At 42.5% G+C, this 12,167-nt stretch overlaps 1 long non-coding RNA gene across 1 annotated transcript; it reads left to right on the top strand.

Moving 5' to 3' along the window:
• Nucleotides 1-698: 698 nt before the first annotated feature.
• Nucleotides 699-7,627, top strand: LOC128134525 (uncharacterized). Its single transcript, XR_008232771.1, has 2 exons — nt 699-3,653; nt 7,192-7,627. It is a non-coding gene; the product is annotated as an uncharacterized LOC128134525 (long non-coding RNA).
• Nucleotides 7,628-12,167: the final 4,540 nt, after the last annotated feature.

The raw sequence follows: 12,167 nt of genomic DNA, 5'->3' as shown, positions 1-12,167 counted from the left end.
TCCCGGTGTGGTTTTGTTGCCGGTTTCGCGTGGTTTTCTGCGGGCTTCCCGCTGCCCCCCCCCCGCCCCAGAGCGCATGCGCAGTGGCGCGCACCGTCGCCCCCGTTGCCGCCTGGTCACCGAAACGCCATATTGGGGGGGTGGGGTGGGGGTGGGTGGGCGTTGTCTGGTGCCACGCATGCGCGATGTCTCGCCCTTCTCGCTCACTGCTGCCGTCTGGCGACGGAAACGCGGTATTGCAGGAGGGATGGTGCGCATGCGTGGAGGCACAGCCGTGCTCCACGTCGCCGTCCGCCGGTAACGGCGATGCGGTGCTGCGGTGCCTGCGAGGCGACGCCGCCGCCCTCGTTGCTGCCTCCCGGTAAGGAAACGCCGCCGCCGCCCCACGGTCGCGGTGTCGGCGGCTGCTCGCTGCCGTCGCTCGGCCTGCAGAGCGCGGAACGGCAGCGCCGGTGCCGCCTCCGGGCAAGCGCCGCCCGCCGGGTGCGCGCTGCTGCCGGCGCCGCCTGGTGGCCGAAAGGCGGCCCTGCGGCAGTGAATTTGTCATCGCTGTCTCCTGTGGAGCTCCCTGTCCCGTGTCCCGATTCATAGAATCACAGAATCGTTTAGGTTGGAAAAGACCCTTAAGGTCATCAAGTCCAACTGTTAACCTAGTACTGCCAAGTCCACCACTAAACCATGTCCCTAAGTGCCACATCTACATGTCTTTTAAATACCTTTAGGGATGGTGACTCAACCACTTCCCTGGGCAGCTTGTTCCAGTGCTTGACAACCCTCTCGGTGAAGAAATTTTTCCTAACAGCTACCCTAAACCTCTCCTGGCGCAACTTGAGGCCGTTTCCTCTCATCCTATCACTAGTTACTTGATACAAGAGACCAGCACCCACCTCGCTACAGCCTCCTCTCAGGTAGTTGTAGAGAGCAATAAGGTCTCCCCTCAGCCTCCTTTTCTCCAGGCTAAACAACCCCAGCTCCCTCAGCCACTCCTCATAAGACTTGTGCTCCAGGCCCCTCACCAGCTTTGCTGCCCTGGTTTAACCCCAGCCAGCAACTAAGCACCATGCAGCCGCTCTATCACTCCCCCCCTCAGCTGGACAGGGGAGAGAAAATATAACGAAAGGCTCATAGGTCAAGACAAGGACAGGGAGAGATGACTCAGCAATTACCATCACAGGCAAAACAGACTCGACCTGGGGAAAATTTAATTTATTGCCAATCAAACCAGAGTAGGGCAATGAGAAGTAAAACTAAATCTTAAAACACCTTCCCCCCCTGCCCCTCCCTTCTTCCCAGGCACAACTTCACTCCCAAATTCTCTACCTATCCCCTCCCAGCAGCGCAGGGGGATGAGGAATGGGGGTTGGGGTCAGGTCCCCACACCGTGTCTCTGCCGCTCCTTCCTCCTCAGGGGGAGGACTCCTCACAATCTTCTCCTGCTCCAGCGTGGGGTCCCTCCCATGGGAGACAGTCCTTCACAAACTGCTCTAGCATGGGGCCCTTCCACGGGGTGCAGTCCTTCAGGAACAGACTGCTCCAGCGTGGGTCCCCCATGGGGTCACAAGTCCTGCCAGCAAACCTACTCCACCGTGGGCTCCTCTCTCCATGGGTCCACAGGTCCTGCCATGAGCCTGCTCCAGTGCAGGCTTCCCATGGGGTCACAGCCTCCTTCAGACACCTACCTGCTTCAGCGTGGGGTCCTCCACGGGCTGCAGGTGGATATCTGCTCCACCGTGGACCTCCATGGGCTGCAGGGGGACAGCCTGCCTCACCATGGTCTTCCCCACGGGCTGCAGGGGAATCTCTGCTCCGGCGCCTGGAGCACCTCCTCCCCCTCCTTCTTCACTGACCTGGGGGTCTGCAGGGCTGTTTCTCTTACACGTTCTCACTCCTCTCTCTGGCTGCAGTTTCTGTGCCACAGCAACTTTTTTTTCCCTTCTTAAATATGTTATCACACAGGCGCTACCACCATCACTGATGGTCTTGGCCTTGGCCAGTGGTGGGTCTGTCTTGGAGCCGGCTGGCATTGGTTCTATCTGACACAGGGGAAGCTTCTAGCAGCTTCTTACAGAAGCCACCCCTGTAATCCCCCCACTACCAAAACCTTGCCACACAAACCTAATAGATTTGGACATGCTCCAGCACCTCAATGTCTTTCTTGTAGTGAGGGGCCCAAAACTGAACACAGTACTCGAGGTGCGGCCTCACCAGTGATGAGTACGGGGGGACGATCACTTCCCTGCTCCTGCTGGCCACACTATTTCTGATACAGGCCAGGATGCTGTTGGCCTTCTTGGCCACCTGGGCACACTGCTGGCTCATATTCAGCCAGCTGTCAACCAGCACCCCCAGGTCTTTCTCTGCCGGGCAGCTTTCCAGCCACTCTTCCCCAAGCCTGTAGCGCTGCATGGGGTTGTTGTGACCCAAGTGCAGGACCCGGCACTTGGCCTTGTTGAACCTCATACAATTGGCCTCGGCCCATCGATCCAGCCTGTCCAGATCTCTCTGTAGAGCCTTCCTACCCTCAAGCAGATCAACCCTGCCTCCCAACTTGGTGTCATCTGTAAACTTACTGAGGGTGCCCTTGATCCCCTCGTCCAGATCATTGATGAATTCCTCCTGCTATTTCTTTTTGCCTGTCGCTTTTTAAATTTTCTTTCTGTGTTTCTGTATTGGGTTTGTGTGTTAAGGTTTTGGTAGTGGCGGTGCTGCAGGGGTGGCTTCTGTGAGAAGACACCAGGAGCTGTCCCCATGGTGGACGGAGCCAGTTCCAGCCGGTTACAAGAGGGACCTGCTGCTGGCCAAAGCTGAGCCACAGTTCTTCAGGTGTGGTCTCACCAGCGCTGAGCAGAGGGGAAGGATCATTAGACTTTGCTACCACCCCAAGCAAGGTGACTTCACCAGAGACTGTAAAAGAAGCAGAGGTATTCCTGTCCACTGTCCCATCAGACTGGTGCACAAGGGAGATGCCTGGCAACTGGCAGAAGACAGAGGAAGAGGAGGTGAGCTGTGCAACATGGTTTTTATATCCACCTTGTAAAATGAAATAATTTCCTATGGCCAGAACTGGTTATGAAAGACATGTCTGTCCGTAGTAGAACTGGGTTTGAAAGATATGTGGAAAGAAGTTCTCACTTTAATTATGAAGGTCTAGCATCTCTATTTGTAGTGGGAACGCTTTGTGGGTAAAGGGAATATTTGCCTCCTTATAAGGGGTTGGAACCCCCACCTGGGAGTAAATGTGGTTTCATAATTAAGAAGCCAGGACGTTTTATGTAGCTCCCTGTAAATCTTTGGAAACATAGAGGAAGCAACATTTCCTGTCTCCTTTGCTAGCTTTCTCCATTTCCCATGAAACTGCTTAACCGTTTTGAGATTTTATCTCTACCACCCAACATTACTGGCCTTTGCAATCAGTTTCCTCAGAAAGGGTTCTGTAGTACCCTTTTCTACTAATTGTTACATAAGATAAGGACAATTTAAGTATCAGAAACTTGCCTGTTCTTAGGGTCCCTAAATCAAATCAGTCTGAAGGATCTTTCTACAGGTTAGAAGAAAGGAGAAGTCACTATTCTTGTCACACAGCGCAGACAAAGTGAAGGGCACCTTTAAAGTCAAGAAGAGCTAACAGCATACAGCTCAGTCAGCACTTCAGGGTATGACTGTTTTTTAAAAAAAGCGGCATGAGGGTCTTGTTCAGTCTTGTTCTTTCAGGTTTCCAGTCTAAACAAAATGGATTTCTATTAATTCTATTTAAATGATCATCCTTTTAATAACACTTTCTTCTTGCTACATGTGTCAAAGATATTTTTTTAAAGTGTTCCTAAGAAACTTACCCTTGTGGTACCTTTTTTTTTTTTGAAACCACCAGTGAAAACTAGCAGTTCCTACTAAAACAGACTCTTTGACAGAAACCTGCAATTTTTTATACACAGACTGTACAAACCATTATCAAGTAATCAACAGAAACCATGCTTTATTTAACATACACTTTTTAACCCACCAGAATAAAACCAAGAGGCTTTCTCCAAAAATCTGACTGTAGTGTTGGACCTTTTTTTCTTTGGAAGATCTATGCAGTGAATGTATTCAAACATGTTTAACTTCTGGACATAAATTATTTTTAAGAATCCAAGCAAGACTACTGATTTATTTTAATAAAAGCAAAACTCAAGAGGCCTCGCTAGCTTTTGTTGCTTTCTTTAAGTGAGATTTTTTTTCTATCTAATATTTATGAATATACTGCACAACAAAATAAGTATTCTTATATGACTTATTTATGTACTTGAGGAAGGAATTACTAGCATTTACTTAGTATCTAAATCAGGAAAATTATTCTTTCTAGATGTAAAAAAGCAATCTTCCCTTTTGTTTTAGTTTTCATAACGCATACATAATACACACTATCCCCAAATTTCCCTTTGCTTCTACCTTACAAGCAAAGTAGAACACAAGCTCTTTGTTTCAAATTCCCCTCTCCCCTTCTCAGATAACTCCTACGGCTTTTTTTGCACTTCCAGTTTAGCAAATCTTATAGACAAGGTAAATCTACAGAAATAACTTGCAGAGCAAAAAAGCAAAACCAACTCCGTATCTCTGCACAGCGTGCTACAGCCTGCTGGCCTGCTTCCCCGGCAAATTCATTTACGTTAACTTTATACATAAAACCCTCTAATTTAGGAAAACTATTTAGGTTTGTTCTGTATAACTCTATACTTTTGCCTACAACAAGCAGATATTAAGGAATAGATTAATCAAACCTAAATTTCATTTGGAGTAACATTAGTCAACAGTTCAGGTGTAAATTAGGCAGAATAAATCAGGGTCTGAATGCTTTGCCAGGCAATGTTCATTCTTGGTGGGTATATGCTTTTTCATAGCACCGCTATAGCCTATTTAATGTTCTGCTTTTGATTTTGCTTCAAATTTACATTGTATAGCTAGCTCTAAGTATTTACACCACAGTGTAAGTCCAGATGCAGGCAGCCTTATGCCTCATTGACAATATTTTCCTTAGAACCCTGGCTCACATGAGAACCTCTGTGTTGTCCTATTTCCTTGTACAAATACAGTTTTCTTCCTTTGTGGATCCTCGTTAATTAAAAATACTTTGAATAGTTTGAATCCCACTGTAGCAAAACATCATGGCATAACACATAAATTACAAAGAAAAAGCTACTGCTAGCATAGATCACTTCCCAGCATTCATAATAACAGGGTAGCACACTGCACATCCAGCCCCTCTCACCTCTTGTCTTACTTGCTGTAGTCACAGCCTTTTGCTGTGGCTCTCCCCCTGCCCCAGCAGTGGGGAATGGGCAGGGAAAGGAGGTGCCAATGGGCCATATCTGCCCTCCTCCCAGAAAATCACCGTTCATTTCCTTCTGCTAGTGCTGCTGCTTTGAAGGGTGGATTGGAGAGATTCTGCACAGGCAGAGCCAAGATACTAAGAGTACTATAGTTGGAGGTTTTTAAAGAGCAGAAAGCTGTTTAGACAAAAATCATGGTCTCTCTATATAAGTACAATTAAATCTGGTCTCTGTAGGGAATAGAGACCAGATGTTACATGCTGCCTCTTAATTTTTTACTTCTGCAAATTAAACAGAGTGGGGGGGGACAGATAGTGCCTGCACTCTATAATCTTCTGCCCTTTTAGATTACACTTCAGTGGATTATTCAGATTTACCTGTTTTAGGACATTTCTGTGTAAACTATTTGCACATCTATTCTCTCTACATTTTTTTTTTTTGCTAAGCAAATAATTGATTATCAAGATTTTATTTATCTGTGTGTTTTTCAATTCTCTGATTCCCCACCCCCAGTGTTTTATATAACAGTCTGAAATTTATCCATAAACCTGGTAATTTTCTGACTGTAGTGAGTTTTCCTGAAACTGGGATACCATGCATCTTTTTATACAAGGTTGTTTTATCTCATTATTATGCTTTTCTTAAAGCTCTGATTCTTCTACAAAAGATTATTTTGTAAAAGTGCCCTAGTGAGGTGATTGAGTATTTTCTTTATCGGTTATTTCCTACCAAATTTGCCTATGGTGCAGGTTAACGTCTCTCTCCCTCTACTGCCAACTCAGCTATAGTTAATCATGCAACTTAGTCTGATGATAATTTATTCCAGCTAATGATGCATGAGATGTAAAAAGCCCAAAGGAGGAGGTTGGGGGACTGGAAATTAGGAGGGGAAAAATTCCCAAATGAAACATTCCCACCTTTTTTCCTTGCAAACTCAGCATATCTTGTGTTGAAATTACTGAGACACCATGGAGCCCTGCTTTTTTTACAGTCTTTTGGTGGTGGAATCACACTTTAAATCATTCTGCAAAAGCATGACTTAGTTAACACTTCATTATGCAAGAAGATTTCCACTATGCTGTAGTTGGCAGAAAAATCTGACTTTCCTCATGCATTTTATCCATCACCCACTTCAAATGAAGAAAATGTGACTTTAAAAGTTTTTGTCTAAAAGGCATATGGCTGAATGTCTATTTACCCAATCATCAGTTCTACTAGGCAGATATGTTAAAAATATGAAAGATCAGATACCACAGTTAAATTAAGATACTTCTGTGATTTTTTTTTTTCCCTAGAAGGAATAAATATTTCACTGTAAAGCATTATTTGAAGAGTAACATGTTTCGTCTCAAGGATCATGAATGGCTTGCGGTATAATTTTACAGTGTGGTTAGTTAAATTGATTAAGTGGAGAACATGGTTATTTGCTCACATTAGGGTTTTCAAATTGTGATCTTCAGACTACCAGCTGTCTGAAGTGTCGTAGTAACTGGCGCATACGTGGTCCCAGGGCCAAATCATCCCTTTTACATCTTGTATTAAGATGATGGGAGCCTCCAAAATATTTGAGGCTAATGGTGTAGGAAAGCTGGCAGTCATAATCTTAGTGGAAAATTCTTTTTCAAAAAGCAGAAAATAGATTTATCACTAGAATAATACTACATCCAGTCCCTAACGACATTCACACTCTTGTAACACTGGGATTCAAGCCTCTAAAAACGTGTGGATACTTATGGTTATTTTCTACAGCTGAATCCCAAACCCTTTATTTAATTTTTGCTCCTTTCTTTAAGCAAGACTCCCATTTGCAGTATTTATGAATTCAAACAGTGAGGTTATATGTAATTGAATGATAACACCTATTTTAATTTTGTATCCTTTTAAGGTACAAACTTAAGTTGAAAAAGAGATCCTTCTGAAATGGATAAATACCCTTGCCATTCTACTGGAAGTGTACTCGAAAAGAGGCGGAAAAAACCACCCATGGCATTCTCATCAAAACCAGTCCAGCTGCACTACAAGAACATGTAAACCTTTATTTCTGCACCTAGCCTTTCTTTTTTAGATGTCTTTCAGCTAAATATGATGTTCTAACTAAAGATACCTCAGTGCATTTCAATAGGCATGGGCTTATGCAGAAAGACTTCTTAACCCTGGGCTCACATCTGTTATAATGTGATATCCTGACAAAGAAATTACAGAAATATTTTACAGGAAGTGTCATCAAGAAGTCATCTAGTCCACTTCCCTACTATAAATATTTTTAGACCCATTTATATAACTTTTTGAATAAAGAGTGCAGTGAATGTTGTAGAAAATCACTGCTACTCTCCTATCATGTATCCTTCATTATGATAAGACATGGGTTTTTTTTTCCTCTGATACGACCGAGTATCAGAAAATATTTGTAAACTTCTTTTTTTATAATTACCAATGTTCAAAACGAGACAATCTTTAACAATGTCCTGAAGTACCCCTCATTTCAAAATATCACATTATACTTTTATAAACTGTCTATACACATAGAAAGAAACAACTAAAAGGTAGCCTCTGGTCTGTATTTCTTTAGAAAAACAATTTTAGCCTACATTAAGTCAGGCTGTTAATTGATTTAAGCTTTAAAATCCTCATGACAATGCAGATTCTGCTTTGAAAACTGACATCCCCCCCAAGAAAGAAACCCACATAGTGGTACATATATTTCACACAATTTGAAAAGAAAGACTGCCAGAAATGAAACAGTAGGGATTAAGTTTAAATTAGGTTCAATTCATATGTCTAAGTTAAAATTGTGAGTAGCCTTTCTGTAGAGATAGCAAAAAACTCAGATGGACAGTGCCCTGAGCAAACTGGTCTAGGTTGGCCTGTATGACTCTTGATTCTATGAAGAATATAGTCATTGAGTACTTTAGGTTGGAGAGGACCTCAGGAGGCCATTTGCTTTAGCTTCCGGCTCAAAGTAAGTGTAGTTTCGAAGTTCAGTCAGGTTACTTAGGGTCTTATGCATTCAAGTTTTTTAAATTTTCACAGCTGGGGACTCCACAGCCTCTCTGGGCAACATGTAACAGAATGTAACACCCAACTCCATCCTTGCATATCCACAATACTTCTATTTCTACTGCGTAGCCCATCCCCACTTCCAGCCCCATGCAGTTTCTTTTTGCATTTGAACTCAGTTAGGAGTTTCCTGTTCAGCCAGTCTGGCCACCTGCTACGCACATCCATGTTCCTGCAGTTCAGGATGGACTGTCCTTGTGCTTTCAGGAGGCTGGCCTCAAAGACTGACCAGCTCTCTGTGGCCCTTTGCCCTTCAGAGCACCCTCCCATGAGATCCTGCCTGCTAGCTGCCTGAATAAGCTGAAGTTCAGAGTTTTTCATCTGCCACTGCTGCTTCCACTCTCTGCTACTGCTACTACTAGCTCCCTTGGCTTTTCAGAAAAAAAAAAAAAAAAATTGTAAGGCAAGAGCCAGTAGAGTACATATCAAACTGGGCAAAACCACTCAATTTTTAAAATTGCCAACACTGGATTAGAATTTTAGCTGCCTCGTGGTATTACATCTAGTTGCCTTCAGACTTGAAAAGGTGGCATAAGGTTACTCCTTGTTTTTCAAAGTGTCAGTTTTCTTCAAGGAGAGAAAAAGGTGATGAAACAGTTGCCACTTTATGTCTGTGACTATGCTACAGGTACTTATGAACTCATAAAGAGGAAAAAGTGGCCAGCCAGATTCAGAAAGAAATCCTCCATTCTTCTGTGTCTGTGCTTGAGACATGGTTGTGGGTATTTTTTTTTTCCCCTGAGTATTTTTAGGCTGCCTTTGAATTTCTAATACTCTGAGATCTGTCAAGAGATGTGCTGGCCACTCCCTGAGTTGTAATAATTCCCAGCCAATTCTTTACCAGCCTCCTCCACGGCATTTCGGTGAGAACAGAGCAGATCTGTTTTCATCCTCCAAATGGAGCACCCCAAAAGTTGTCATCTGCTTTCTACCATATGATGTGTCACGACATAATTCCAACTGCTTGCTCTTTTTTAACCCTTTCTCCCTCCACATATGATATAGAATCATCTTTTCTCCTCTCTTCATTGTGCATTTGTGTGTCACCTGTCTCTGCAGTTACCTCTAGAGAGGAAAGTTTCCAGAGGGAAGATTTCACGTATAATGTAGAGATTTGGTTCTCAAACCAAGCGGTTAGTACTCCTCTAAAAATAAATGTGCTTTCCATCACCATTGAAGGGTCTTCACAAAAATTTTCCATACATGTAAATCTACTCATCTCAGGATTTGAGGACACGTATTTTATTTTAAATAAAAGAAGATTCAGGCAATAAAAAAATTATCCAGATGCTGAAATCGGCAGTGATAAAACTGGCATTTTATCAAATATAACCTATTTGGAACTTATCGAAGTGAATAGTAAAGCATTTAAAACATATTCAGGATTTCAGCTATTTACATACTTTGACTGCGTATTATAGAAGCCTTTCTATTGTGGTTCCTAGGTATAGTGCAGTTATTTGAATTCATTCCTTGGGCAGTTCTTCAAAGGGTCGGTTTCCAATAGGTTCCCCCTTACTGGTAGAATCTGAAGGCACTGAAGAAATCCTGATGAAGACAGCTGACCACATTGCATCAGAACTGATGTAACTTAACTGACTCTGACTTTTGCAGAGCTACGTTCACTTGCAAGAGAACTAAGCTCTGGTCCCCACGGTAAAAGCAAAATGTCAGGGAGGGAAGGTCAGAGACAGACTTCAGAAATTTCTGCTCAGGAGAATCAGTTATTTCAACTCTCCACCTTAAACTTGAGCTCAGTAATATTCTTCCCTACATTGTGGGTTTTCCATAGGGATCTCCCAGTTTGTTGAAGAAATAACCAGGCTTGAGAGGGAATGGTTGAAGGTGGTACAGCAACATGTCAACCCCCTTTTTTCCACATTATAAATTCAACTGCCTAGGAGGAAACCACCTCATGACTTGGAGCACTTTAGGACAAACAATAATAACAAATTCTAATTGGTCATTATTGCTTGAACAGAAAAGATCAGATTTCATTTTCACCAGGAGGAAATGAAAATGTCATGTACTGTAATATGACAAGCATGGAATTTACAGTAGTGATATGTACTTGTAATTACCTTTATATGTGTAAATGCACACAAAGCAGAACACCAGGGAGGCCGTTTTACAACAGATTTAATCAAGAGAACATCTACATCTCCTCATAAACTTACTTAACCAACTTTGAAAAAAGAATGGAGTTGATTAGACAGGTTAATGGGGTGATGTCTTTATAAATGACAGATGGCCACGTTAGAATAGAAAGTTGTTCACTCTTCATTTTTTATTTTATTTTACTTATGAGGCTATTTTACTATTTTTTTTACTTATGAAAACATTGCTCATACATTTTTGATTAGCAGTGGTTCACTGAAAAAAAAAAGCAATTTCCAATGAAACTGAACTTTTAACTGGATGGATGTTGTCATTATGCTTAAGTGGCAATAATCAAAACTAAAATACAAAATGAATTTTTTTGGAATTCCAGGTCCTTATAAACATCCTGACCTCCCTGCATTGGCCTGCAAATGGAGAAAAGTGCTTACAGATTTGCAAGCTCATAAGAACATAACAAAGGAATGGAAACATGAAGAAGAAAGCTAGCTTTTTTATGATAAAGGGAACCCATTAGTGGTGAATTTGACAGAGTAATTAAAAAATTAGAATTAAAAAAAGGCAAGAGTCTTAATTAAGAGTAATAGAAAATATTATTATAGTGCAACATTAGCTATACTTGAAAAAAACCACCCTACCTTGGGCATAATGATTTTACCTCAGAATTATTTAAGTGTAGAACGTGGAATAGCCTAGATTGTTAATCTTCCTTCAGATACGTGAGGTATCTGGAAGTGGATCACACATACAGTGTTAACCAAAGGAGGATTCACTAAGTACCTATACAAAGACCTCTGGTAGTGTGCTCTGGGGACCCTGGCCAGGCCTGAAGAGGAGGAAGTGCAATAGCTGAAGTTGCCGTTGAAAGCCACCACCGCAGCAGCAGCTCTTGGCTCTTTCCTGGATGGCATGCTGCTCGGCAATGGTCTACGTGCCACCACTGGCATATGCCACGATTTGTGAAGCTCTGTCTAAAGATTTCCAGTGCCTACCCATCTGTTAGATAATCACAACCGTGCGATTATTTCTGCAACGTTCTCCCATCTCTCCTCCCATATGAAAAATGGCCATTCCTAAATGGACCAGAAATAAAGAAAGATAGATGTGCATTGCTAACCTTCTACTCTTTTTTCCTCCTCCTTTGGCATTTTTCACTGATCTGAAGTGTACAGCTTCTTCATGTGATGCAGATCCTTGATTAAAATAATGCTATTGAACATCTCTCTAGCCTTCCAGACATTAATTTAAATACCAAAGTCTCCCAGGCATGTTTTCTCTTGAAAATTTCAGTATGAATTTAGGATTTATGAGATGCACTAGACTAAGTTTTGAAAAAACTCTGGATCTTTGGGGCCTTTTTGCATTTATCAGGATTGTAGCACCAGGGCAGTAGAACAATCCTTAAGTATGTACATGAAACTCTGCAGTAGATAGCAGTAATGAAAGATAATTCCAGATACTCAGTCAGGGCAACATGGCTGCAGCATATAAAGTCTGGCTTAGAATTTTTGCAAGCTTTCCAAGTGCTAGCATACTGCTGATTTTTTTTTAATAAAGTACAATAGCATATCACGAGTTTAATATCATTTATCTGTGCATATGCAAATCAATAGTTTCCATAATGGTGGCTAAACCTCATTAACAGAAACAGATCAGCTTATCTTTTAGGTAGGTGAGTAGGTGGCT

The sequence above is a fragment of the Harpia harpyja genome, chromosome 2, assembly GCF_026419915.1.
Source record: "Harpia harpyja isolate bHarHar1 chromosome 2, bHarHar1 primary haplotype, whole genome shotgun sequence".
In the NCBI taxonomy this organism is placed as follows: Eukaryota; Metazoa; Chordata; class Aves; order Accipitriformes; family Accipitridae; genus Harpia; species Harpia harpyja.
This window is presented reverse-complemented; position numbering and strand designations above follow the sequence as displayed.